Below are 27,047 nucleotides of genomic sequence, written 5' to 3' on the forward strand. Positions count from 1 at the left end.
CGTGGACTAGGCAGAATTAACTGCTGAACCACGTAAAAATTCTCTTGTTTCTCTTCATCATTCATTCGCTTCATTGTTTAATTTTTTAATTGCTCTACGATCTAAGTTAACGAAAAACGGCGTCAACAGTTTGGTGCTTTCATTGAGAGCATTAAGCAGTACGTGTGTGAGTCTAGTCAAAAAAGCCTCCCTGAATCAACAATGGTCGCGAATGATCCCAATGTTCCTGAGGAGGAAATTTTAGATGAAGCTGACTACCCCCGACGCCCTGGAAAGCAGCCTATGGTGAATTCGGACCCTGATAAGAGGAGTGGTTCATCAGACTCTTGGGGACCACCGGCCTCTAGGGACGACGAGGACATGTATTATAATCCTGAACGATATGTCCCGATAGTGGACCTCAAAAATCGTCAACTGCGAAAGCAGTTGGCAGAGGCCAAGAAACGTAACGAGGAGCTGGCCAGATTGGCTGCTGAGGCACAGGCGGCTCAGGCCCCACCTCCGCCAGAGGCCTAAGCTTCGCCTCCGCGGGACATTCATGTTCCACCACGTAGGCCTCATGGGCGACCGCGGAAAAATGCTGTCACCTGGAGAACGGAGCGACCTCTGCTGCCAGAAGAACAGCCTACTCCATCAAGGCCCTGGAGAAGTAACCGGGCTGATGCTCCTGCCAACTCAACTGCGGAGGTACCGGCCGGGGTAGGGAATAATCGAGCCCCCATGGAGGCTCGGACCAAAATCTTGGTAACGCGCAGAGCATTCCTGAACCAGTTCGGGCAACCTCAGGGCCTTCAAGGTCCCATAATGGATGGAAGCCAGCATCACTCATATAGCACCCACCATCGCCAATAAGGTATCCCTCACCAACTTGGAGAAACACACAACCAAGTCAGGGTGATAGGGAAAGGCGACCTAGGCAAAGACATGGAAATGGGGAGACCGCTAAGGAGCATAGAGGTATCCAACCCACGAGAAGCCAAATGTCTCGGTTTCACACTATTGAGAACATTACTGTGGATTTTGTAGGAGGTTTACCCAGGACAATAGGACTTCATGACTTAGTGTGGGTTATAGTGGATAGATACACCAAGTCAGCCCATTTTCTTCCAGTGAGGTCGACATATACTGTGGATCAGTATGCTGAGCTGTATGTGAGGGAGATCGTACGTCTCCATGGGGTTCCTAAGTCTATAGTGTCAGACCGGGATCCTATCTTCATTTCCAAGTTTTGGGGTAGTTTACAGAAAGCTTTGGGAACCCAGTTGAAGTTCAGTACAGGCTTTCATCCTCAGACTGATGGACAGTCTGAGAGGACGATCCAGGTGTTGGAGGATATGCTCAGAGCTTGTGTGATTGATTTTGAGGGTTCATGGAGTAAGTACCTTCCATTGATTGAATTCTCGTACAACAATAGTTATCAGTCAACGATTGGAGTAGCCCCCTATGAGATGTTATATGGGAGAAAGTGTAGATCACCCATTCATTGGGTTGAGATGGGTGAGAGAAGGTATTTGGGGCCGGATATGGTACAGAAGACAAGTGAGGCCATAGAGAAGATCCGGGCTAGGATGCTCGCGTCTCAGAGTAGACAGAAAAGCTACGCTGATCCTAAGCGTAGGGACGTGGAGTTTCAGGTTGGGGACCACGTCTTTCTTCGAGTTTCACCTCTGCGAGGGGTGAGGAGGTTTGGTAAGAAGGGCAAGCTAAGCCCTAGATTCATTGGACCATTCGAGATCCTGGAAAGGATTGGTCAGGTAGCGTACAGGTTAGCTTTGCCGCCATCCTTGTCTGGAGTTCATGACGTGTTCCATGTCTCCATGCTTCGGAAGTATGTTTCAGATGTGACTCATGTATTGAGGAATGAAGATCTGGAGTTACAGGCAGATTTGGCTTATGAAGAGCAATCAGTTAAGATCTTGGACCAGAAAGATAAAGTGTTGCGGATTAAGACGATTCCTTTGGTTAAAGTGTTGTGGAGGAATAGTAAGGTCGAGGAGGCGACCTGGGAACTTGAGACAGCTATGTAGGATCAGTATCCGGAGTTGTTCAGGTAAATTTCGAGGACGAAATTCTCATTAGGAGGGGATAGTTGTAACGACCCAAATTCACTAATTAGGCTTAAGGGCCTTGATTAGTGTGCTTGGAGGGCAAAGTGGGAACTATGTGTGGTTTTAATGATTAAGATGCAAGATTATGATTTAAAGCATGTTATATGACTATGTGTATTATGTTATGTGATAATTATGCTATGTGATTTGTACCACGTGGGTGTGGTGATATCAATGTGATGCACGTGCCGAGACGGTCCTAGAGAACTAGATAATGGTAACTGGTGATTTGGTAACTTGTGTAACTGTTAGTAACTATAGAGAGTAACAAGTTTTGTTGGAAAAGTGGTAGAATTGTAAAGTTAGTAAAAGGACAAGTGTGCCCTTGAGGTTTAGTTAGAAAGGGATATTTGTGGAGGGATAAAGTGGTCTTTTGGCAATGGTTTAGCTAAGGAAAATGCAATCACGTATAACACATTGGGAAATTGGTTTATGCTAAATTTTGGAGACCTAGATATAGAGCAGAAGAAAAAGAGAAGAAGGAAGCTGAATTTGGCTCTTGGAAGGAGAATCAAGGGGTTTAGAGTTATCAAATCAAGCCTAGGCCAAGAATACTCAGAGGTAAGGATTTATCTAAGATTTGTTTAAGTTTCAAGTCTGGTTTTTAGAGGATAAGCAAGAATTGAAGTAAGTTAGTGGCTTGTTTTGCATGAAAATTCAGCTGGTTTGTCAAGGAGAAATTCAGTTCAAAGCTTGGATTGGAGGAAGCTCAAGTTGAATTTCTGATTAAGGTAAGGGTATTGAATATGTTTGCAATCTCGTAGCTATTATGGTTCAAGGATTTAGAGGTCTGGTTTGTGCTATTCTCAAGTTTTGGTTTCAGTGTTTGAATCTGAAATTTAAGTGTGAATTCTGAGAATAGTTGTGTAATTGAGTTGGATTATGATGTTTATAGGTTATTAATTGGTCTATGTGGTGTTTTAAATTGGTTTTGGGGCTTAGGTATGAATTTGGGATGGTTTGGAGTGATTTGGGTTCGGGAAAAACGTAAGGGAAAAACCCAGATTTCTGGGCTTGCGAAAGAGCGCCGCGGCGCAAGGCTGATTCTGGGCAGAGCAAGTTCTCTGACTTGCTGGGCGCCGCGGCCCTATAGGGCTGCGCCACGACGCTAGGCCAATTTCAGGACATGAGATTTTGCAATTTTGAGCCTTTGCTCCGGGGGTTCGGGGGATGTCTTCGGTGCATTGTTTTAGGGATTTGGGAATTCCGAGAATGTGGGATTGGTTCCGGGAAGTAGTTTTGGATCGATTAGTGACATAGGATATTTCATTTGTGTTGTGATTAGGTATTTGGAGAGGCTCGGGGTAGAGGACCGTGCTCGCGGCTTCGTGGCATCGGAAACTAGTGAATTGAAAGGTAAGAAAACTGCACCCGGTTGTATGATCGTGATGGGACTAAGTGCTCCCGGGAATTGTATTGTGTCAATGTTGGTATTACGCCATGGGACATGTAAAAGCGGTCTAAAAGTACCGTACATGATATTAGCGCACATGGCGCGGATTGGCCACTGGTAGCCAAGGACAATGGGATAACGGAGGGAGCAGCCTGAGGGCGCTAGCCCTAGTTATTATTTGTGAACTGTTCATGTTATGAATTGATATGCCTAGTATGTGGAATACTTGATTATATTGATTGATGCTATGGTTGAGATTATGTAATGCAATGTGGGATTTTGACTTGTTTGCTAATTGCTTATGCTTTGCTGCCGTTGTGTTTTCTTGCTGGGCCTTGGCTCACGGGTGCTACGTGGTGCAGGTAAAGGCAAGGGCAAGCTGGACCAAGCCTGAGGTGGAGAGCTCCGAGGTGGAATGTACATAGCCAGCGGTTCGGCCGCCACGGTCGAGGAGTGGACCAGGACATGGATCACCTAACTGCTTGTTTTGCCTTAGTATGGCCGGTTGTTGTATATAAACCTTGAGACTTTTGTAAACGGTCTTTAAACTTAATATTTTTGGGATCCCATGTAACAGATAATACTTTTTAATGAAAATGTGGCTTTTGAGACCAAAACGCTTTTAACCCTAGTTCCTTTATAGTTTCAATAACACGATTTTATTTAAATGACTTGATTAGCAAGTCTGGCACTTTATAAACACACAGTGTAACGGTCTTGGCTATCCAGGGCGTTACAGATAGTCTTCAAGATAGACGAAGAAATTGATCCAAGAATAAAGGAAAGAGCTGATCTCGAGCCGTTAGAAGAGCTCGAAGAGGTCAAGCTCGAAGAAGTAGACCCCCCTGAAAACAGTGAAGGTAGGGAAAAATCTTCCAGAAGAAACGAAATAGCAATTAATTTTCTTTTTGAAGAAGAACCAGGATGTTTTCGTGTGGTCACATTCAGACATGGTAGGGATAAGCCCAAATGTGATAAGCCGCACTCTTAATATCGACAATAGCTTCCCCCCGAAGCAGCAAAAATGAAGACTCATGGACGACGACAAGAAGAAGGCCCTAAAGGAAGAGGTCGATAGGTTAAAGGCAAATTGATTCATATGAGATGCCTTCTACCCGGATTGGGTTGCTAACCTGGTGCTAGTTCTGAATCCTAATAGAACATGGCGAACCTATATTGATTACTCAAACCTCAATAAAGCATGTCCTAAGGACTGTTTCCCCCTACCTCGGATCGACCAGCTCGTAGATGCCACAGCTGGGCATGGACTTATGTCGTTCATGGATGCTTATTCTGGATATAACCAGATTGCCATGCATGCCCTGGACCAAGAGCATACAAGTTTTGTGACAGATAAAAGACTATATTGCTACAATGTTATGCCGTTCGGGCTCAAGAATGCTGGAGCCACATACCAACGGCTCGTAAACATGATGTTCTCCGAACAGATAGGTAATAACATGGAAGTTTATGTTGATGATATGTTAGTTAAATCTAAACATAACAATAACCATGTGGACGACCTCGAAGAGTGCTTTGCTGTGTTACGGAAGTACAACATGAAGCTCAACCCCCAGAAATGTTCTTTTGGAGTATCATCGGGGAAGTTCCTAGGTTTCATTGTGAATGCCCGGGGAATAAAGGCTAATCTTGAAAAGATCCAAGCGTTAATTGACATGCCCTTACCTCAAAAGCATAAGGATGTCCAGAGTTTGACTGGACGGATGACGGCATTAAGTAGGTTTATCTCAAAATCTACAGACCGCTATCTTCAATTTTACAACCTTTCGAGAGGGGGCAAAAAATTCGAATGGACAGAGGAATGCGAGCTGGCATTTCAGGAGCTCAAAAAGCACCATGCGGAACCTCCTAACTTGTCGAAACCTGTCACGGGATCAATTTTGTACCTATATCTCTCTACAACCGAGCACGCCATTAGCATCGTGCTCATCCGAGAAGAACAGAAGGTGCAAAAGCCAGTATACTATGTCAGCAAAAGGTTACTGGGGGCATAATTGAGACACCCTTTAAGGGAGAAGTTTCCTCTCAGCCTAATCCACTCATCTCGAAAGCTCCGACCTTACTTCCAAGCGCACCCCATCCATGTGTTGACCGACCAACCACTACGACAAGTCATATCCAAGCTAGAAGCCTTAAGCTGATTACTAAAATGGGCTATTGATCTCGGGCAATTCGAGATCACTTATCATCCAAGGACAACCATAAGAGGATAGGCTCTGCTAGACTTCATAGTGGAATGCACTGGAGCGCTTGACGACGAAGTTATTGTTAGGAAAATATGTATTTGCCTCAATAGAAATGGTAAGATAATACAACTCTATGCAATAATATTACAAATAAATATAGATTGATTAAAAAGAGTGTTACAACTCTATAACTGAAAATACAAATAAAAGGAGAAGGAGATGAAAGATGATAGAAATAGAAAGTATAACTCTATTACAAAAAGATACAAGTAAACTAGAAGTGTTTAAACAAAGGAAATAAAAGGATTACAACTCTTAAACAAAAGTACAAGTATATAGAAAAAGAAGAAAAAGCAATAGAAGAAAATAAGAACAAGAACAAAAACAAAAACAATAAACTCTCACTCACATAACCAAAGTGAAGAGTGTTGGGGATCACCAACTTGAAAAAGGTTTGAAACCTTTGTCCAAAAGCTTATTTCCCCCTAACTCAAGAACTAAGGGATCTCTCATAGATTTTGGAAATGCTTTCTAGAATAATCAAGCCTCAAGGTGTTTCTAGCCAAGTGCTCTAATGGATAGAAAATGTTGTGTCTTTCAAGTGAGCTATAGGCTCCTATTTATAGAGTTTAGAGACACCCTTTGAATTTCAAATTCCACCAACCCCCATGGCTGTTACCAAAGTTTGATTGGATTAATATGGAATTAAAATTGAGATTTGGGAGTTGTTTGGGTTTTTGGAACCGTTCAACACATTTGGAAAAAACTGAAAAATTGGGCTGAAATGCACCTGTGGCCGCGGCCAGGGACATCAGTGGCCGCGGCTACTGCTCACTGTCCCCCAGGCCACAACCACCATCATTCAGTGGCCGCGGCCACAGCTCAGTTTCAGCACTTGAAAATGTGTTGTTTTTCCAAACGGTTCCAAACCCTCCCAAATGATTTTGTAACTCCCAAAACACATTATTAGGGTTAAAATCATATCTCTAACAACCATTTCACATATGGCTTTATGAAATTCATCTCAATATTGTGTAACACCAAATTTACATAATAAAGGGTAATATTTGGAAGTTACAAATTTGTAACACCAAATATGTTACATTATTTGGATATATCTCATATATCTAAATATTGTAACTCTCTATTATATGTTACAATATGTGACACTCTTTGTCACATTTATTTAATCTAAAACATTATATTATAATATAATATTACATTATATTATAAAATAATATAACATTCCCTCACTAGATTAAATAGTTATCTATTGTAACACTTATTTAATCAATCATTATATTTTGAAATATAACATATCCCCCACTTGATTAAATAAGAACTCTCACTTATAGGAGTCATTGCATTAGAGCATAAAGCAAAGTGTTTTTCAACTTGAACTTTACTATAGTGTAATTATCACAAAATTTGTCAAAAATTTGGTTGCACTAGGCATTGAACCATCTTTTCATGATAACAAATCGGTGATAACACACACACCTTTGCGATGTTCACTTGAGACCTCTATGTCTCACTTTGCACCGTTAATGGTCATGTGCACTATCCATTCATGGACGTTCTTGAGAATACTCCCAATTCTCATGAGAGGCGGCACCACCTCTAGGCCCATATAGGTAGAATTTTTACAGTATTTTGTTACCAAAAATACTTGTCTTCACAAGACTGAATTCTATTAAAAAACCTTTCGGTTTTAACCCTCAACTTTGGTAACACACAAGTACTCAATATCTCAGATGGGACATGTTTTGAGTACAACTAATATTCACTTGATTGACTTGTTGTTTCCTATTGAACCTAACACTAGTTGAACAACTAGTCTTAAGATAGGTTACCATCAATCGCTAATCTCTTTAGGGAGTTTAAGTCCCATCCCTCAAGATGATGCAGCCACTAAATCCCTCGTTAGTGGCTTAGTGAAAGGATCCGCCATATTTTCACTTGTTCTCACATAGGATATTGAGATGACTCATCTTTGAATCAATTCTCTTACATATCCATGTCTTAGACTAATGTGTCTAGATTTCCCATTATACACTCCGCTGTATGCTCTAGCCAATGTCGCTTGGCTATCACAATGTATCGATATAGTAGATACATTCTCTTTGATAAGGGGAATCTCTATCAACAGATCCCTTAACCATTCGGCCTCTTTGCCGGTAGCAGCTAGAGCTATGAACTCTACTTCCATAGTGGAATGAGATATACAGGTTTGTTTCTTGGAACCCCAAGAAATTGAGCCTTCACCAAGTGTATATACCCAACTAGTTGTGGAAAAATTGTCCCCAAGATTGGGTATCCAACTTGCATTTGTATATCCTTCTAAAATTGAAGGAAATTTGGAGTAGTGAAGGCTTAGGCCTTTGGTTTTCTTGAGATAACCTAGGACTCTCCCAATTGCCTTCCAGTGATCCACACTTAGATTACTTGTAAACCTACTAAGTTTATTTACCGCAAATGCTATAACAGGTCTAGTACATTTGGCAGCGTACATTAGACTCCCTATAGCACTAGCGTACTCCGATTGAGCCACCGCTCTTCCTTCATTCTTCTCTAGTTTTACACTATGATCGAATGGAGTATTGGCATCTTTAACCTTGAGATGGTTAAATTTGTTCAATACTTTCTCAACATAGTGGGCTTGCCCTAACGCAAAACCCCCACTATGTTTCTTTACTTTGATACCAACTATGGTGTCAACATCTCCAAGATTTTTCATCTTGAAGGTTGATGATAGAAACCTCTTCGTTTCTTCTATCCCTTTCATGCTATTACTTAAAATAAGCATGTCATCCACATATAAGCAAACAATGATCACATATCCCTTACAAGTTTTGGAATACAAACACTTGTCTCCATTGTTATGTCTAAACCCATTAGACATGATGGCTTGATCAAATTTCTCATGCCATTGCTTAGGAACTTGTTTCAATCCATATAAGGATTTTATAGGTCTACATACTTTATGTTCATATTTTGGTAGGACAAACCCTTCTGGTTGTTCCATATAGACCTCCTCATTGAGGTCACCATTAAGTAATGCCGTTCTGACATCCATTTGATGAAAATACAAGTTGTGTATAGAAGCTAAAGCGAACAAAATTCTTATAGAAGTTGTTCTTGCAACAGGCGCATATGTATCGAAAAAATTGATACCCACTTTTTGCCTAAACTCTTTAGCTACTAATCTAGCTTTAAAGGTTTGGATAGTGCCATCAGTGTGGTATTTTCTCCTAAATACCCACTTACACCCAATTGGCTTAGACCCTGGTGGGAGGTCTACCAATTCCAAAGTGTTATTGGAAAGAATGGAATCCATCTCATCATTGATGTCTTCTTTCCAAAATGCACTATCTCTCGATTGCATAGCTTCTCTATAAGTCTTAGGATCATCCTCAACGAGAAGTACAATAGGAATTTTCCTAATAATTTCCTCTCTATTTCCTTCTACCATGTAGAACAAAATTCGTTGAGAATCTATCTCATCCACTACTAGACTTTTATGATTTTTAAGCCTTTGACTTCTTCTAGGTTCAAAGGGTTGCTTTACATCCTTTTGAGAATTCTCCTCTTGAGAATCAACTTTGGATGTAGAAGCTTGAGAATTGTTCTCATATAACAAATTCTCCTTTAGAGATGTTTAAGCTTGAGAATTGCTGTCACATAAGATATTCTCAAAAAATTCAACTTCTCTAGATTCAATAGCAATATTATACTCTAAGTATAATAGTCTATAAGCTTTACTATTGTTGGCATAACCAACAAAAGCACACTTTATGGCTCTTGAACCTAACTTTGTTCTATTAGGTTTGTTTTTCTTGCAATATGCAAGACACCCCCACACTTTAAAGTTCCTTATGTTGGGTTTTCTTCCTTTCCATAACTCATATGGAGATATCTCATTTTTCTTCACCGGTATTCGATTAAGAATGTGACAAGCGGTCAAAAGCACTTCACCCCATAAGTTGAAGTTCAACTTAGAAAACACCAACATAGAATTTATCATCTCTAGATAAGTCCTATTTTTCCTTTCGGCAACACCATTGTGTTGTGGTGTATAAGGTGTAGTGCACTCATGAATTATACCATTTTCTTCACAAAATGTATTGAATTCATTAGAGAAGTACTCTCCTCCTCTATCACTTCTTAGCACCTTAATCTTTTTATTTAGTTGATTTTCAATTTCTAATTTATACAATTTAAAAGCATCAAAAGTTTCATCTTTATGCTTTAAAATAAACACATAGGTATATCTACTAAAATCATCTATAAAAGTAAGAAAATACCTTTTACCACCTCTAGTTAAAACACCATATAATTCACAAAGATCACAATGTATTAAATCTAGTAAATTAGATGATCTTTCTACACTAGGAAATGGTTTCTTAATCATTTTTGCCTTAACACATGTTTCACATTTACCATAGTTTTTAATATTGCATGCAATAATACCACATTTATTACTCTTTTCATGGTTGAAAAACCTATATGCGATAGTCAAAGATGCCATAAAAATAAAGAATCATACTAAAAAATATAGGCGGAATTAGCATTTTTATTGATAACATTGAAATTTACATCATTGGTGCACAATTTAACCATACCCTCACAAGAGTACCCCTTTCCTAAAAATACATTTGATTTGGTAAGTATAAGTTTACCAGACTAAAAGCCGGCTTTAATGTCGGGCTTGCTGAGCAAATCACCACTTACCAAGTTTCTACTCATTTCGGGAACATAAAGTACATTCACTAATGTAACTTTCTTGCGGGAGGTGAAAAAGACTTCAATGGTACCTTTGCCAAGTACCTTTGATTTTCCCTCATTGCCCATTTGAATCTCATGGTTGTCCTTTGACTCTTAAAAGGTTTTGAACAATGATTTGTCATAGGTGACATGGACGGTGACACATGTATCATACAACCACCATTTCACCTTGCCTTGGACCGCATTCACCTCACTAAGGGTAGCAACTATGTTTTCCTCTTGAGTTGTGCTCACCTTAGGTCCTTGTTGGTCTTTTCTATGCCTACACTCTCTAGCATAGTGACCATTTTTCCCACACACAAAGCAAGGTCCTTTCTCGCCCTTAAACTTGTTTGAGTTGGATTTTGGACCCAAAGGTTTCTCGTTACCCTTTTTCCCTTTGTTTTTGGGTTGTTTTGGTTGTGACACCGCATTTTCTTTAGAAGTCTCTCCTTTCGACCCCTCCACAAGTTTATCTCTACATATCGATTCCTCTTCGATTCAAATATGCTTTTGGATTTCCTCCAAAGAATAATCCTCATTTTTATGAAGGATTCTTTTCCTATAGCTCTTCCAAGTTGGTGGTAATTTAGCCACTATAGCACCAACTTGAAAGGCCTCGGGAAGCTCAATCTTTAAAAATTTCAGTTTGTTAACAATTATTTGCAATTCATGAATTTAAGGAAAAATAGGTTTATCACCAAAAAATTTGAAATCGAAGTACTGAGATATCAAAATATTTTTGGTATCTTCCTCTTCGGCCTTGAACTTTTTCTCAAGTGCATCCCATATCTCCTTGCCCGATTTGGTCTCGGTGTAGAGGTCATAGAGCCTATCGGATAGGGCATTGAGGATATGACCCCTTCAAAGGAGATTGTCCTCCTCCCTCTTCCTTATGTTCTCCACCTCTTTGGGAGTGTCCTTGTCGAATGGTGTTGGGAGAGGTTCTAGAGTGGATTCTAGAATGTAGGCTATTTTGAGGGTGGTCAAAAGGAATCTCACCTTGTCTTGCCACCTAGTGAAATTGTATCCATCAAACCTATCCAACCTCACTAGGTCTTGATTCATTATGTTGATGGTCTCACCTTCCATTGAAACAAACAAGGATATAAGCTTTTGAATGTTAGGAAAATATGTATTTGCCTCAATAGAAATGGTAAGATAATACAACTCTATGCAATAATATTACAAATAAATATAGATTGATTAAAAAGAGTTTTACAACTCTATAACTGAAAATACACATAAAAGGAGAAGGAGATGTAAGATGATAGAAATAGAAAGTACAACTCTATTACAAAAAGATACAAGTAAACTAGAAGTGTTTAAACAAAGGAAATAAAAGGATTACAACTCTTAAAAAAAGTACAAGTAATTAGAACAAGAAGAAAAAGAAGAAAAAGCAATAGAAGAAAATAAGAACAAGAACAAGAACAAAAACAATAAACTCTCACTCACACAACCAAAGTGAAGAGTGTTGGGTATCACCAACTTGAACAAGGTTAGAAACCTTTGTCCAACAACTTATTTCCCCCTAACTCAAGCACTAAGGGATCTCTCACAGATTTTGGAAATGCTTTCTAGAATAATCAAGCCTCAAGGTGTTTCTAGCCAAGTGCTCTAATGGATAGAAAATGTTGTGTCTTTCAAGTGAGCTATAGGCTCCTATTTATAGAGTTTAGAGACACCCTTTGAACTTTTAATTCCACCAACCCCCATGGATGTTACCAATGTTTAATTGGATTAATATGGAATTAAAATTGAGATTTGGGAGTAATTTGGGTTTTTGGAACCGTTCAACACATTTGGAGAAAACTGAAAAATTGGCCTGAAATGCACTTGTGGCCGCGGCCACTGCTCACTGTCCCCCAGGCCACAGCCACCATCATTCAGTGGCCGCGGCCACAGCTCAGTTTCAGCACTTGAAAATGTGTTGTTTTTCCAAACGGTTCCAAACCCTCCCAAATGATTTTGTAACTCCCAAAACACATTATTAGGGTTAAAATCATATCTCTAACAACCATTTCACATATGGCTTTATGAAATTCATCTCAATATTGTGTAACACCAAATTTACATAATAAAGGGTAATATTTGGAAGTTACAAATTTGTAACACCAAATATGTTACATTATTTGGATATATCTCTTATATCTAAATATTGTAACTCTCTATTATATGTTACAATATGTGACACTCTTTGTCACATTTATTTAATCTAAAACATTATATTATAATATAATATAATATTACATTATATTATAAAATAGTATAACAGTTATAACCCTAGCCCGCGAGCTGTGGAAAATTTATGTCGATGGTCTTCCAACGAAAATGGATCGAGGGCAGGAATAATACTGATCACCCCAAGTGGGAGTGGATTTCACTCTGCTTTGAGATTTGACTTCGAAGCGTAAAATAACGAGGCTGAATACGAAGCTCTACTGGCAGGACTTCAAAGAGCCAAGGAACTCAAGGCTAAGGCGATACATTGCTACAGTGACTTTCAGTTGGTGGTCGACCAAATCGTAGGGGAATACCAGGCGCGTGGGACAAGAATGGCCGCATATCTAGAAAAACAAAAGAAGCACTCGAACATTTCGAATTTTACACGATAGAACAGGTTCCCCGAGAGCACAATTCGAATGCAGACGCCCTAGCCAGGCTCGCCACATCCACCGAAGTCAACGAGCTGAATGTTGTGCCAATCAAACATCTATTGAAACCAGTATAAGAGAGCCTGAACTAGAGGATGACCCCAATAGTTGAGTACCTTGAAATCAACATTCTCCCAGCAGAACAGACCAAGGCTCGAAAACTGATGTATCAAATTCCCAGGTACACTATTGTGGAAGGAAGGCTATACCGAAGAGGATACTCTATGCCATTACTCCGATGTGTGACTCCACCCAAGGCTAAGAAGATCATAGAAGAGATTCATGAAGGATTCTGTGGGGACCACACTGGGGGGCATAGCCTGTCTAAGAAAATTATACGCCAAGGGTACTTCTGGCCCACCATCAAAGCAGACTCATTTGATTACGTCAAGAGGTGCGATAAGTGTCAATGGTTTGCCACAATCCCTCGAGCTAACTATGATGACCTCCCCATGGCCATTTGCAATCTGGGGAATTGACCTCATAGGCTCGTTGCCAACTGGCAAAGGCGGAGTTAAGCACACAGTAGTCGCGGTAGATTACTTTATGAAGTGGACTGAGGCCGAACCTCTGGCAACAATTAGCTCAAAGAAAGTCTTGGACTTCGTGGTAAAAAACATCATCTGCCAATATGGGATGCCAAGGAAGATAGTGTCCGATAATGGTACTTAATTCGATAGCAACTTGTTTACCAACTTTTGTAAGAAAAATGGGATAATAAAAAGCTTCTTCTTAGTGGCCCGTCCCCAAGCGAATGGTCAAGTCGAGGCTATGAATAAAATGCTGAAGACTTTTATGAAGAAAAAATTGGAAGAAGCTAAGGGGAAATGGCCTGAAGAATTGCCCCAAGTCTTGTGGGCATATCGAACTACAACTCGTACTTCAATAGGACATACCCCTTTTTCTATGGCATATGGATGCGAGGCTATGCTGCCAATCGAGGTTGAAATACCTACCATTCATACCCACACTTATGATAAAGCCTCGAACCAATCCCAGCTTGAAGTAAGTCTGGACCTGATTGAAGAAAGACGGGACGAGGTTCAACTAAAGAATGTTGCATACCAACAACGAGCTACCTGGTATTTCAATAAAAAGGTTCAAGACCGAAAATTCAGTTTGGGAGATTTGGTGCTAAGGCGTGTGTTCTTGGCTACACGGGACCCAGCTGCTGGCTTTCTGGGTCCTAATTGGGAAGGACCTAATCAGATCGAATCGGTTATCCAACCTGGCGTCTTCAAATTGGCAAGATGGAACGGGGATTTGATACCACGAGCATGGAATGGCGAACATCTATGACCTTACTATCAATAGTGTAGGAACGATGTCACTTGTAACCGTGCTTGTTTATCTTTACTATGCTCCTGTTAATAAATTGTTCAATTCCTAATAAAGTTCGTTTTCGTTTCAATATGCTGTATTTTTTGCAAACTCTCTTAATTTAATAACCTATGGTCATACTCATAGGATATTAAGGGGGCATTAGTGGTATATATACCGTCAACTTGAAAGAATAAAGTAGCATATACGAAAAGAATGAAAGTGTTTGGATATAACCAAATACACGAGCTAAGATAGTTTGGACATAACCAAGATATTAAGAATGAAAGTGTTTGGATATAACCAAATACGCGAGCTAAGATAGTTTGGAAAAAACCAAGTTATTAAGAATGAAAGTGTTTGGATATAACCAAATACACGAGCTAAGAATGTTTGGATTTAACCAAATGCGCGAGGCGAAGTAATATGGATAAAACCAAATGCGCGATCTAGACATAACTAGATCAAAAATATTTGTGTGTGGATTACGAACCAAAAACACAACCTAAATAGGTTTAGAACAAACCAGCTTAAACTAATCGACAAAAAGTTGGAATATAAATAAACCTACTTCAAGTTAAGTCGAGATCGAGGCTGGAGTATCTTGCAAAAAGATAGTTTCGACCTCATAACTTTGGGGAGCTACCCGAGGACGAGGAAAAGTAACTAGAAAAGCGACATATAACTAAACCACCTGTATTACACGCCATATAAGTACTTTCGAGTGCATGGTAAAAGTAAGTTCCGAACTTGACAAGCAACGGGATCGAACACGGATACGTCGAGTAAACTGTGCATGAATGCATTGAAGCTCGAGCTTAAAATCCACCACGTGTTTGTATGAATAAACAGACATGAGGACACTTTAATATAAATTTCTTGAAATATGTCAACTTAAGAAATGTAAAGAAAAAATATTAAAGTAAAGTCAAATACGGTATTATAGATATCATAAGAAAATAGCTCTTTCACGAGCTATAAATTGTCTTAGCCCCAGGGTCATAAAAAAATGAAGATAAAAAACTATTACAAGAGGTTCAAAGGGACACAACCCCGGGTTGAGATTTAGGAGGAAGGAGCGCCCTCCTTAGCCTTCTCAGCATCCTCCTTAGCCTTCTCACCATCCTCCTTAGCCTTCTCTGCCTCCTCCCGAGCAGCCTCCTCCGCGTCAAGCCGAACCTACCATTTGGCCACGAGTTCTTCCTCAAAAGAGCCTAGGAAGCTGGTATCAAGGTCGGCGTTACTAGCCCAGATCCTGTACATGGCCAGGTTGACCACCTGATCTTTCTTCTCCTTGAACTCTGCGAGAAGACGAGCCTTTTCGTCCTCCATTATCTCAAAGGAGGCCTTTTTTTCCACCTCAAGATTGACATTGATCTTCTCAAGCTCCACGAGCCTGGCGTTCACCTTCTCAAGCTCAGCTATCCTGGCCTTCATCTGCTCAGCTTCAGCCTCCATCTTTGTCTTTGCGGCCTTGAGCTCGTCAGTAAGCTTAAGTTTAAGATTCTTCGACTCTTGAGCATAGGACATTCTCGAGTGGACCTCGTTGTTCAACTTATAGTTAAGCTGAGCAATGGCAGGAAGAGACTAAAACACAAAAAATTCTAGTTAGAACACATGCTAAGCATAATTACAACAAATGGTAAAGTGAGAGAGGTTACCGCAGCAGCGAACTCGACACTCTTGTCATAAAGGGTGTTGTTGTCCCGAGCATTGTTCAAAAACTGCCACTGGCGAGCCTCGAAGCTCCTGATGCTCTAGCCTACCCGAGACAGGATGTCTGAGCCAAGTGTAGCTCCATGAGTCCCTGCAGCGTTGTCGACGACATACTCATCAACATGAGTTGAAATCGACAACAGGTGCCCTTTGAACGCTGGTTTCTTCGGAGGAAGGTCGAGCGTTGGGTGGACCATGATAGTAGGAGGCACAGGGGAGACATATGTGGTGGAAGCTTCGACCTGGGAAATAGGATCCACGGTCGGGCTCGTAACAGTAGGAGCTGGAAGAGGAGGAGTCTTCTCAGTCCTCTTAAGGACCTTGGGGGGCCGATTTGACTTTCGCGTGCCTCTCGGGCGCTTACTCCTCTAAGCCCCCTCATCACTGACAAGCACGATGTCGAGATCAGAGTCCATAGCACCTGCATAATTGCACCATGTCATAAGAAAGTCCAAGACACAAAAAGTTAGCACAATGCAGACATGCAAGGTATAAAGGACAAGTAAAGAGGAACCTAACTGGAACTCTTCCCCGAGCTCGTGCTCGGTGACCACGTAATTCCCCCATCTTCAGAAGAGGCAGGGGGAGTCCCTTCCCTATATGTGGAAGTCAACCTCGAAAGGTCCCTATAATCATTTGTCTCATATTGAACAACTATTTCGTCCCATACCTCGTTCAGACTATACATAGTATCGTATTTCCCTAGCCAACTATCAAACCTATGAACCCTCTCATCTACCCAGGACCATACATAAAAGTGGTCCCTATCATCTTCACACAAGACTAATCTATCGAACTTATGCTTAAGTAGCGAGGGAGACCATAAGTCCGAGCTAAGGATGACCATACCTCTGTCGCTCGAGCTCGAGCCCTCGTCATTGGCCTCGTTCCCTAATTGCAGACTCCTGCGATGTCGAGGTGGGGATTTTCGCTTAGAGTTGCACCTCGGAGGAAGGCTGCCGATTGGGAGAGGCACAAACTCCCACTTGGCATATTTCTTGTTGGACCAGTCATTTGTGGACTGATCCTTTTCTAAGAGACCACAAGCTCGAAGCCTATCTTCATGAAGAAGATAGGAAAGGGAATGCCTACCGTAAGGAAATTGGTGCAAGGCCTCCTTGTGCTTCTTCATCTTATCGATGGGAATAGGTCGATGGTAATTGGCTGGAGAAATGAACATATCATGAGTGGCTCGAGCCTAAGCAAAAAATTTGAGCACAAAAAGATTTTTTTTTTTTATACTTACGGATTCGTCTGAACGGATAGTATCTGGAAGAAGCCAGGTCATCTGTCCAAAAGAAAGCTATCTTGAAATTGGGGGGATGGGTGGGTATATCCTCAAATATTTTCTTCTCCTTGGGATAGCTCGAAAGAGAGTAGAAGCCATCCCCTCCACGAGCTCGGGAGGGATTTCTTTTCAAGCAAAAGAGATACAGAATCTCCTTTGGTGAAGGTCCTTCCCACTTTAGCTCATGGTAAAGCGACCTCAGGGCTGACAAAACCCTGTATGAGTTGTGTTGAGCTGGAAAGGAGCAAGTCTGACAAAATCCAAGAAGTCATTGAAAAAGGACTTTAAGGGAAATAAGGCCCCTGGTTTCATGTGCTTTTGGCTCCAAGCCGAATATTTTAACTTGTTGTTGGGATTACCATCTCCCGGGGCACGACAGCTTCGCTTATGGGAGGCTGGAGCTCGACACCTCAACGAGCCCGATAGTTCAATATTGTGGAGGGCCAAGATATTAGAGATCTGCTCCAGTGAAGAAATCGAGATCCAGTAGTGCTCGGCCTCGAAAAATTCTCCCTTTGAGGTGGAAATGGAGGTTGGCTGTGAAGTAGAAGGGGGATTTGATGGTTCTCCCATCAGTGAAAATTGGAGATCACTTGGCTTGAAGGCGATTGTCACTTTAAGAGTTGTATCGATGGGGATTGGTCTAGGCTCAAGATCTGGATCTGGGTAGATGGCGACCCTAAGTCTCTTCCTCTTCCTCTCTTCAACCTCGTCGATTTGCGTTGAAAGTGAGCTCGGGTGTCTTCTTGCTCGCACCTTAGTTGGTGCTCCCGAATCAAACGTTGATTCCAGGTAAAAGGTGACTCTGGGCTCGGAGTATTCAGTGAGTAAGGAATTGCAAGCTTTGACCCCCACCGCTTTTCTGAGTTCTGCGGCATCTAGCAAGAGAGCAAAAGGGTGAGGGCCAGACGAACAAGAAATGAAGAATAAAAATCAAGACGGCCTAAACTCGAATGATTGAGACCATGGAGCAAGCTGGATCAAAAGAACGAGACCAGGCTCAGAGCGTGTATTCCACGAAAGGGGGGAAGGTGGATTTATTTTCGAAGATCCCGGATTTTCAGGGAAAAAAGTTGGCGGTTACTCAAAAAGTGATATTTTTTAGAAACGTGCAATTTATAAACCCTAATCTTATACCCGTTTCTTGGTCTGTACGATATGATATTCAAAATCAAGACAACCCATTAAAAGAGCCATATTTGCATCATTCATACAAAATCTGGGTTTGGAAATCCGTAATCTCAGAAGAACCTAAAAACTACACGATATTGACTAAAGTATCCTAGTGCTAAACTTGTGTCCCAAAAATGCTAGTATAACATAAACATGCATGGAAAAACAGAATGTACATGATCAAGAATAGAGACTTACACACAGAGGCTTGCAGATATAATGAAAGTGACGACTGGAGGAACGGTTGCAATAATGATCTCACGGAATCGAAAAGGCCAAGGTTGTTTTGTCTTCTTGGTTTAGAGAACATGCAAAGAGGAAAAAAGATTTTTTGGCTCTGGTTTTTTCTCCCTCTGAAACTTAAAACGTAAAAATGAAGAGGAAGGGGGTGACACGATTATATATGTATGTTTCCCAAGAGGAGGTCAAGGGTCGAGCTAATCTGGGCCTTTGGCTGGATTTGGTATTTGATCCAATGGTCAGTTGTGAATGTAGCAATGGCGGCAAAAAGTTGAAACGTGAAAGGATGTGGTGTGTTGAAAAAGTACTCAAGTACTCTGATTGAGCAACCCGTGGGTGACGCGTGTCCACACTCGAGTGCAATTGGTGGTACAGTTTCCAAGAAGGGCAGTTCAAAAGTTTCCTTCTCATAGGATTCGAACTGATACTTTTGAGGGGGAAAAATGTTACACCCAGATTTCAGGATAAGAGGTTATGACCCAAAAAACTGGGCTCGTCAGGTGTGAGCTCGAAATATATGAAAACATCATATGGTCCAGCCGTAAAACCTCTGAAGTAAAACAACGACCTTGAGGATGTGTAACCTCAAATATTCTCTGAGCTCGCAACGGGCAATGGCACGACACTTGGATATATCTTTTACCGATTGCCTTCAAGCAAGGTGGTTTGAGCTCGGGAAGAACAAGCTCGGGTGTGACAGCCTCGACAATACCTACCTATCCCAAGCGTAATGTGAAGTTGGGTGACAAGTTCGTGATTAACCCATAAGTCGTAACAGACTCAATGCCGATTATTGATCTCGAAGACCTGATGAATCACCTGGGGTAGCCCATTACGTATGAACATATTTATTGTTGTGTAATCCCAATATTCAAGGGATATCATTTAATCTGTTATCCGTTCCCGATACTCATGGGACGTTTTCGTGAATATAGGAGATAATGTATTTAATATCATTATTTCAATTGATATATAGAATATCTTCCCGAAATATGTGGAAATGAATTCTGCAACCTCTTCCAAATAGAGAAGGAATCACCACTTGTAAATGACCGATTTCTGATTTCTTGAGAGAAAGCTCTAGGTAATTCATCTCTGAAGAATTTCTAAAACCTCCAAATCTTAATAACATAGACTCGTGGACTAATCAGAATTAACTGCTGAACCACGTAAAAATTCTCTTGTTTCTCTTCATCATTCATACACTTAATTGTTTAACTGTTTAATTGCTCTACAATCTAAGTTGACGAAAAACGGCGTCAACAATTTACATAAGGGAACCAAGTCCCATGTTCACTACATGATCCTTGAATTTATGAGCCGGCAAGCATTTCGTCATAGGATCAGCAATCATCAATTCAATGCTAATTTGTTGAATGACCACTTTATTTTCTTTAACACGTTCTCTCACGGCTAAGTACTTCATGTCGATGTGCTTGCTTCGACTACCACTTTTGTTGTTCTTAGCCATGAATAGAACAGTTGAATTGTCACATAACATTCTCAATGGCCTAGATATGGAATCTACAACTCTAAAGCCTAATATGAAACTCTTTATCCATACAACATGTGATGTAGCCTCAAAACATGAAACGAACTCGGCTTCCATAGCAGAAGTAGTAGTCAAGGTCTGTTTGTTACTCCTCCATGATACATGTAACACCCTGGTTAGCCAAGATCGTTACACTGTGTATTTTAAATAGTGCTAAACTTGCTAAACGAGTCTTTTGGCCATAAACGTGCAACTAAACGTGATTAACAGTTTAGGGTTAAAAATTTCGACCAAAAGGAATAGTTATTTCGTTAAAACGTTAAGTTGTACATGGGATCCATAATAAACGTTTACAAAGTTGTTTACAGTTCCAAAAGGGTAATTACAACTCAAAAGTTACAACCAGCCGACCTAAGAGACAAAAATAAGGTTTAACCCTAATTCCTCTGAGAAACCGTGGCTGTGGTGGTCGAGCAGCCACATATGTACACGTCACCACTGAAGCTCTCCAACTCATGGCTGGTCCAACTTCCCTTTCCTCTTACCTACACCACATACCACCTGTGAGCCAAGGCTCAGCAAGAAAACTTAAACATGCTCATAAGCAGTTAATAACACATTACCAAATCATAATAAGCATGTGTAACAGTAATAACTCTTCTCATGCATGCATACCATTCATATAAATGACTACAACGTCATATGGGGCCAGCTGGCCTAATTACATGATTAATGAATCATACCGGGGCCCGTTGCCCAAAACACATGATTAATAAATCACACTGGGGCCCAGCCCTAAGATATGGGACTAATAAGTCACCCTAGGGCCCATTGCCCTATCATCTGTATAACCAGCCTTGGGGCTAGCCTAGCGTACCTGGCGCTTAATTTTCCATGACCATTGGGTCAGAAAAGCGTATGATACGCTCCGGATTAGGCCTAACCAAAACGACCAGCACTCAATGCGCTATTGCCACCCTTAACTTATAAGTCAATGCTTTTTGGCCATTGCTCAACATTATTGTCATCCTTGACTCATAAGTCAAGACTTTCTCAATTAGATAATGCTAACAGGCATTCATTATATAAAAGCTATCCAGATACAGAGTATTCAACATGCTTAATCAATCGATCATAGGCATAATTATAATCATGGACATTTAGAGGAACCCACACCCTAATCAAGACTATATTCAACAACTGGGCCAAGCCCTAATCACATACATCACGTATTTGGTGCAGTTTTCTTAGCTCAGGTCCGATTGTAATATATAATAAGAATGACCCTCAAGCACGATCCTGATTCTGAGCCCCTAGCGATAACCTAGTCACAACCAAGTATATAATCTCATCAATAATAAGCAAATAAAGGCTTCCGGACCGAGTCCTAGCCTTCGGGTAGTCGAATTCTACTAAATCAGATAGTAGGGTTGATCTCGAGACCTTAGGGTTGAGCCCCTGCACTCAAAACCTTCTTTGGCCAAAAACCCCTATTTTCGTTGCGATGCCCCAGAATTAGAGCTATGACTCTCACAAACAGAGAGCCCAGCCCCTAAATTCTTTGAACACGGGCCGCGGCACAGCCCACCAGGCGCCTCGGCGCAACTCTGCTTCACGAAACTACCCATACTCCTTAGTTCATGAGGGTTGCGGTGCCCAAGAACAGGGCGCTACCCTGGCTTTCTCTGAGCCAATTCCTCCTAAAACTCATCCCAAAACCGTACCAAACCCACCATTCAATTTCAAAGCATCTCTAGAACGTCCCAAGCAACAAAGCCCACTTTTCAAATGGATTAAAAACTCACCAACTGATAAAATCCAAATCAAAACTTAAGGAAACTGAAACTCAGAAATTCAAAGCTTAAATTACCTCTAATTAAGTTATTTTCCAGCTAAATCCTTCGACTATCAAGCTTCTAATCCTTCCTAGAATCGTTATGACTCTAACCTCGCTTGAATCTGAGCTCTAAAACTCAATTTTCCTTCGAAACGTGTTTTCTGTTTATGACATGTTACTTAGGGCTCAAGTAACCTTAAGAAAATCCCAAGGCTCGAGGTACCCAAATACACCCCCAAGGGTAAAATAGTCAAAATCCCCAGAACTCCCTCCTAATCTCACTAACACATAATATATCCTCGAATATTCATTCTCATTACCCAATATCCCGATAATGTACTAAATACTCAAAGTACCCATTGACTCACCCCGAGTTGAGTATTGGTCCCGTTGTGACTTTCTCACTAACTTTCTCCCTAGGATCGCCTCGTGCCGAGTAACCCAAATATATCCACATAAGAATGTGGTCTCACACATATATCACATATATGCCAATTATACCCATAATGGGCCAAATTACGAAAAATGCCCTTCTGATAAGAAGCCGGCCCACATGCATATCAAGTCATATTATAATATAACTCACATAATCATATAACGATATGCATATACATCACATAAACACATATTTCATAATTAAATCACAAAATTTCCATAATTTTCCATCCTGTCCCCCTGATCAAGGCCCTGAGCCTTATTAGGTAATTTGGGACGTTACAACTATTCCCTCCTTACAGGAATTTTTTCCTCAAAATTTACTTGAACAACTCGGGATATCGATTCTACATATTTGACTCCAGCTCACATGTCGTTCCCTCGACCTTGCTGCTCCTCCATAATACCTTAACTAAAGGTATAGTCTTGTTCCTCAGGACCTTGTCCTTCCTATCTAGTATCTGGACTGGTTGTTCCTCATAGGAGAGATCTGCCTGAAGATCCAGATCCTCGTTACTCAAAACATGAGTCACATCTGACACATATTTTCAAAGGGACGAAATATGAAATACATTGTGTACGACCGACAATGGCGAATGTAAGGTCAATCAACAGGCCACCTGACTAATCCTCTCTAGGATCTCAAATGGTCCTACAAATCTAGGGCTCATCTTGCCTTTTTTCCCAAATCACCTCACCTCTTTCAATGGTGAGACTCTAAGGAAGACATAGTCTCCCACTTGGAACTCCACGTTCCTACGTTTCGGATCATCATAATTTTTCCATCTGCTTTGAGAAGCGAGCATCTGAGCTCTGATCTTCTCAATAGCCTCATTGGTCCTCTGAACTACCTTAGGACCCAAGTATTTCCTTTCTCCTATCTCATCCCAATGAATTAGTGATCTACATTTCCTACCATACAGAACCTCATAAGGAGCCACTTCAATGGTCGATTGATAGCTATTATTGTAGGAAAACTCTATCAAAGGCAAATACTTACTCCATGACCCTTCAAAGTCCAGCACACATGCTCGCAGCATGTCCTCTAATATCTGTATCACTCTCTCAGATTGTTCATCTGTCTGAGGATAATAGTGTCAGGAACGGTTCCTAGTGCACAGCAAAAGATTGCGGTACTGGTATACAACAAAAATTTTCATACAAACAACTTTGTAATAGGATCCCTTAATGTGCGAAATGTTAATCAATATATAATATGAATATGAAAAATAATATGAAACGATTTACCTCGTGTAGCCTATCAAGAATCCTTGAATCTTTTCGTATATGTTTCGATCTTCCTATCTTTGCTGGAGTACTCACACCTAGATCTTCCAAGACGTTCTCTTCACCACAAGATGTGGGTAGGCACATAGAGAACAAGGATCAATTTGGTGAATCAAAAGTATTCTCAACACATGAGACTTTTGATTGTAGGCTAGAGAGAGAGTGTTTTTTATTTATGAAAAAGATGATAGTTTTTCTTCTTTGTAAAAACTTGTTAAGCCTTGTTTTTTTTCTTTCTATATTCTATCATATAGAATATATAGGCATTATTACCATAATAATAATAATAAAATCAATCATCTTTTATAATAATAATGATAATACATAAAAATATAACATTCTATTTTAAAACCCCTTTCAAAATGTTTTATTAATTAATTAAAAAAATCAATATTTGATAACATCAGATGTGCCACATGCATAAAGCACTCCAAGCCTTATGCGTGTGGCTTATCCCTAAAAAATTGGATTTTGATTTTTCATTTATTTTAATTAATTAATAATTAGATATCCAAATAAGGTATCATCTATTTAAGGAAAAGATAACAACTTAAATTTTAAAATTCAAAATTCAAAATTTAAATTCTCGTTATCATCTTATTATTAATTAAATAAATATAATAATCAAAACAATTTTGACTATCCATATTTATTTATTCACACTTAAATAAAATAATTGATTAAATCAATTTACTCTATTTCCACACAATTTCAAAAATTGTACAAATGCAATAATAAATTGTGCAACTTCAATTATCACATAATTGCACATTTATCCCGGAGAATAAATATTCTCTCAAATAGCCTATTCACAGTTTAACCCTTGTATCAACTCTTACCTTGATTAGTGTTGATAGAGCCGCCCCGGGGACCTATGGACCAATAATTCAAGCTCCAATAAATAAAAAATTATTAACCAAAACTCTTTGATTCAATAATCATATTTATTAATCTCATGATTATTCCACTATAAATATGAGACTGAACTCTTGAGAATTAAAGACATATATTTACTGAGTACTTTATTGTAACCATAAAGTGTCCATTGATATACTCATTACATACAAAATAATCCTCTATTGATGATTCATAATTAAGTGGGAATAAAATTACTATTTTACCCTTTTAATTATATCTTGATTCCTAATGTACCATTGACTTTACTAGTGAAGGTTAATTCATAATCTGATTATGAATTTGACGTCAATAACTTTTTTAGTTCCAAAAGTTATCCCAATAAGGAATCATCATTCAATCTATAAGAAGGTATAGATTCCATATGTGTTAAGCCATGTCCCCAGCCATATACATCATTGAGTCCCCAAAACAATAGTTCTTAGTCTGATCATTCTGACAAACCGTACCACATGAATCAAAGGATCAAGTGAAATATATAGAAGTTCATAGTAACTTTAGGATTAAGATCAGTTTGTATATGATCATCAGTTGATGTGTTTTATAATACTACGAAACGGTATTTAAACAAGTATTATTAAATCACATATGGTCCAGTTCTACACACTTTCAGCATTGAAAGTACCTCCACTAAAGTGTCCTACTACACTAATAACCCGGATCTAGGTAACATGTATTCATAATACTAGTGGAACGTACTAGAAGTAATTAATCTAAAGATCCCATAACTTTTTTTTTTATTGAAAACTATTTAAGTTCATTATCTCAATTTCGATCCTCTCATACCAATATGAGATTGAGACCACATAGATGAACTTGAGAATTTTCTGATATTTACTTAATATTATTAACAATAATATGGTACATAAGCTACATATATACAATAATTCAATTCATTTATTTATTTCATTAAAACCATTGTCTACTACAATTTCTTTAAGGGAACAATTCCCAACAATCTCCCACTTGCCCTAAAGAAAATGAGGCATTTCCCTTAACCCCATGCTTCTTACATGACCTTGAAAAGATTTAATAGATAAAGTCTTTGTGAATGGATCTACAAGATTATCTTCGGAGGCAATCTTCAAGACAGCAACATCTCCTTGATTGACTATCTCTCGGAACAAGTGATATTTCCTCTCGATGTGCTTTCCCCTCTTGTAATTTATGGGTTCCTTTGAATTAGCTACTGCCCACTGTTGTCACTGTACAGAATAAGTGGTTGATCCATACCTGGAACAACTTCCAGATCAATATAGAACTTCTTGAGCCACACAACCTCTTTAGCTGCTTCACAAGCTGCTATGTATTCAGCTTCCATGGTGGATTCTGCAATACTGGGTTGCTTAATACTTCTCCAAACAACAACACCTCCTCCAAGTGTGAAAACTGATCCAGATGTCGACTTTTGACTATCTTTGTCTGATTAGAAATCAGAAATAGTATATCCAGTGGGGTTCATGTCTCCACCTGAATACACAAGCATGTAATCTCTAGTATGTCTAAGATAATTGAAAATATTCTTTACTGCTGTCCAATAACTTAATCCAGGATTGGATTGATAATGCCTAACTATCCCTACTGCATAACAGATGTCAGGTCTGGTGCATAACATTGCATACATTAGACTTCCTACTGCAGAAGCATATGGATACTGTCTCATGTCCTCCTCTTCCTGAGGTGTTTATGGCCATTGCTCTTTAGACAATTTAACTCCTATCTGGGTGGGCATAGTGCCCTTCTTTGAGTTTTGCATGCCAAAGCGTTCTCGCACTTTATCAATATAAGTTGCTTGAGACAATGCCAAAATTTTGTTCTATCGATCTCTACAAATCTGAATTCCCAAAACATATTTGTCTTCTCCCAAATCTTTCATTTGGAATTGCTCAGCTAACCATTTCTTTACTTTTACTAATGTTTCTATGTCATTCCCAATGAGTAGAATATCATCAACGTAAAGAATGAGGAATACCACAATCTTATCTTTGATTTGTTTGTAAACACAAGGTTCATCAACGTTTTGTTCAAAACTAAACATTTTGATTGTTTCATCAAATCTAAAAGATTCCAAGGTCTCGAATCTTGTTTTAAGTCCATAAATAGACTTAAGAAGCTTGCAAACTTTTTTCTCTTGACCTTTAACTTCGAACCCTTCTAGTTGAGACATGAAAATGGTTTCATCAAGATAGCCAATCAGAAAAGTTGTATTAACGTC

The sequence above is a fragment of the Humulus lupulus genome, chromosome X, assembly GCF_963169125.1.
Source record: "Humulus lupulus chromosome X, drHumLupu1.1, whole genome shotgun sequence".
Lineage (NCBI taxonomy): Eukaryota > Viridiplantae > Streptophyta > Magnoliopsida > Rosales > Cannabaceae > Humulus > Humulus lupulus.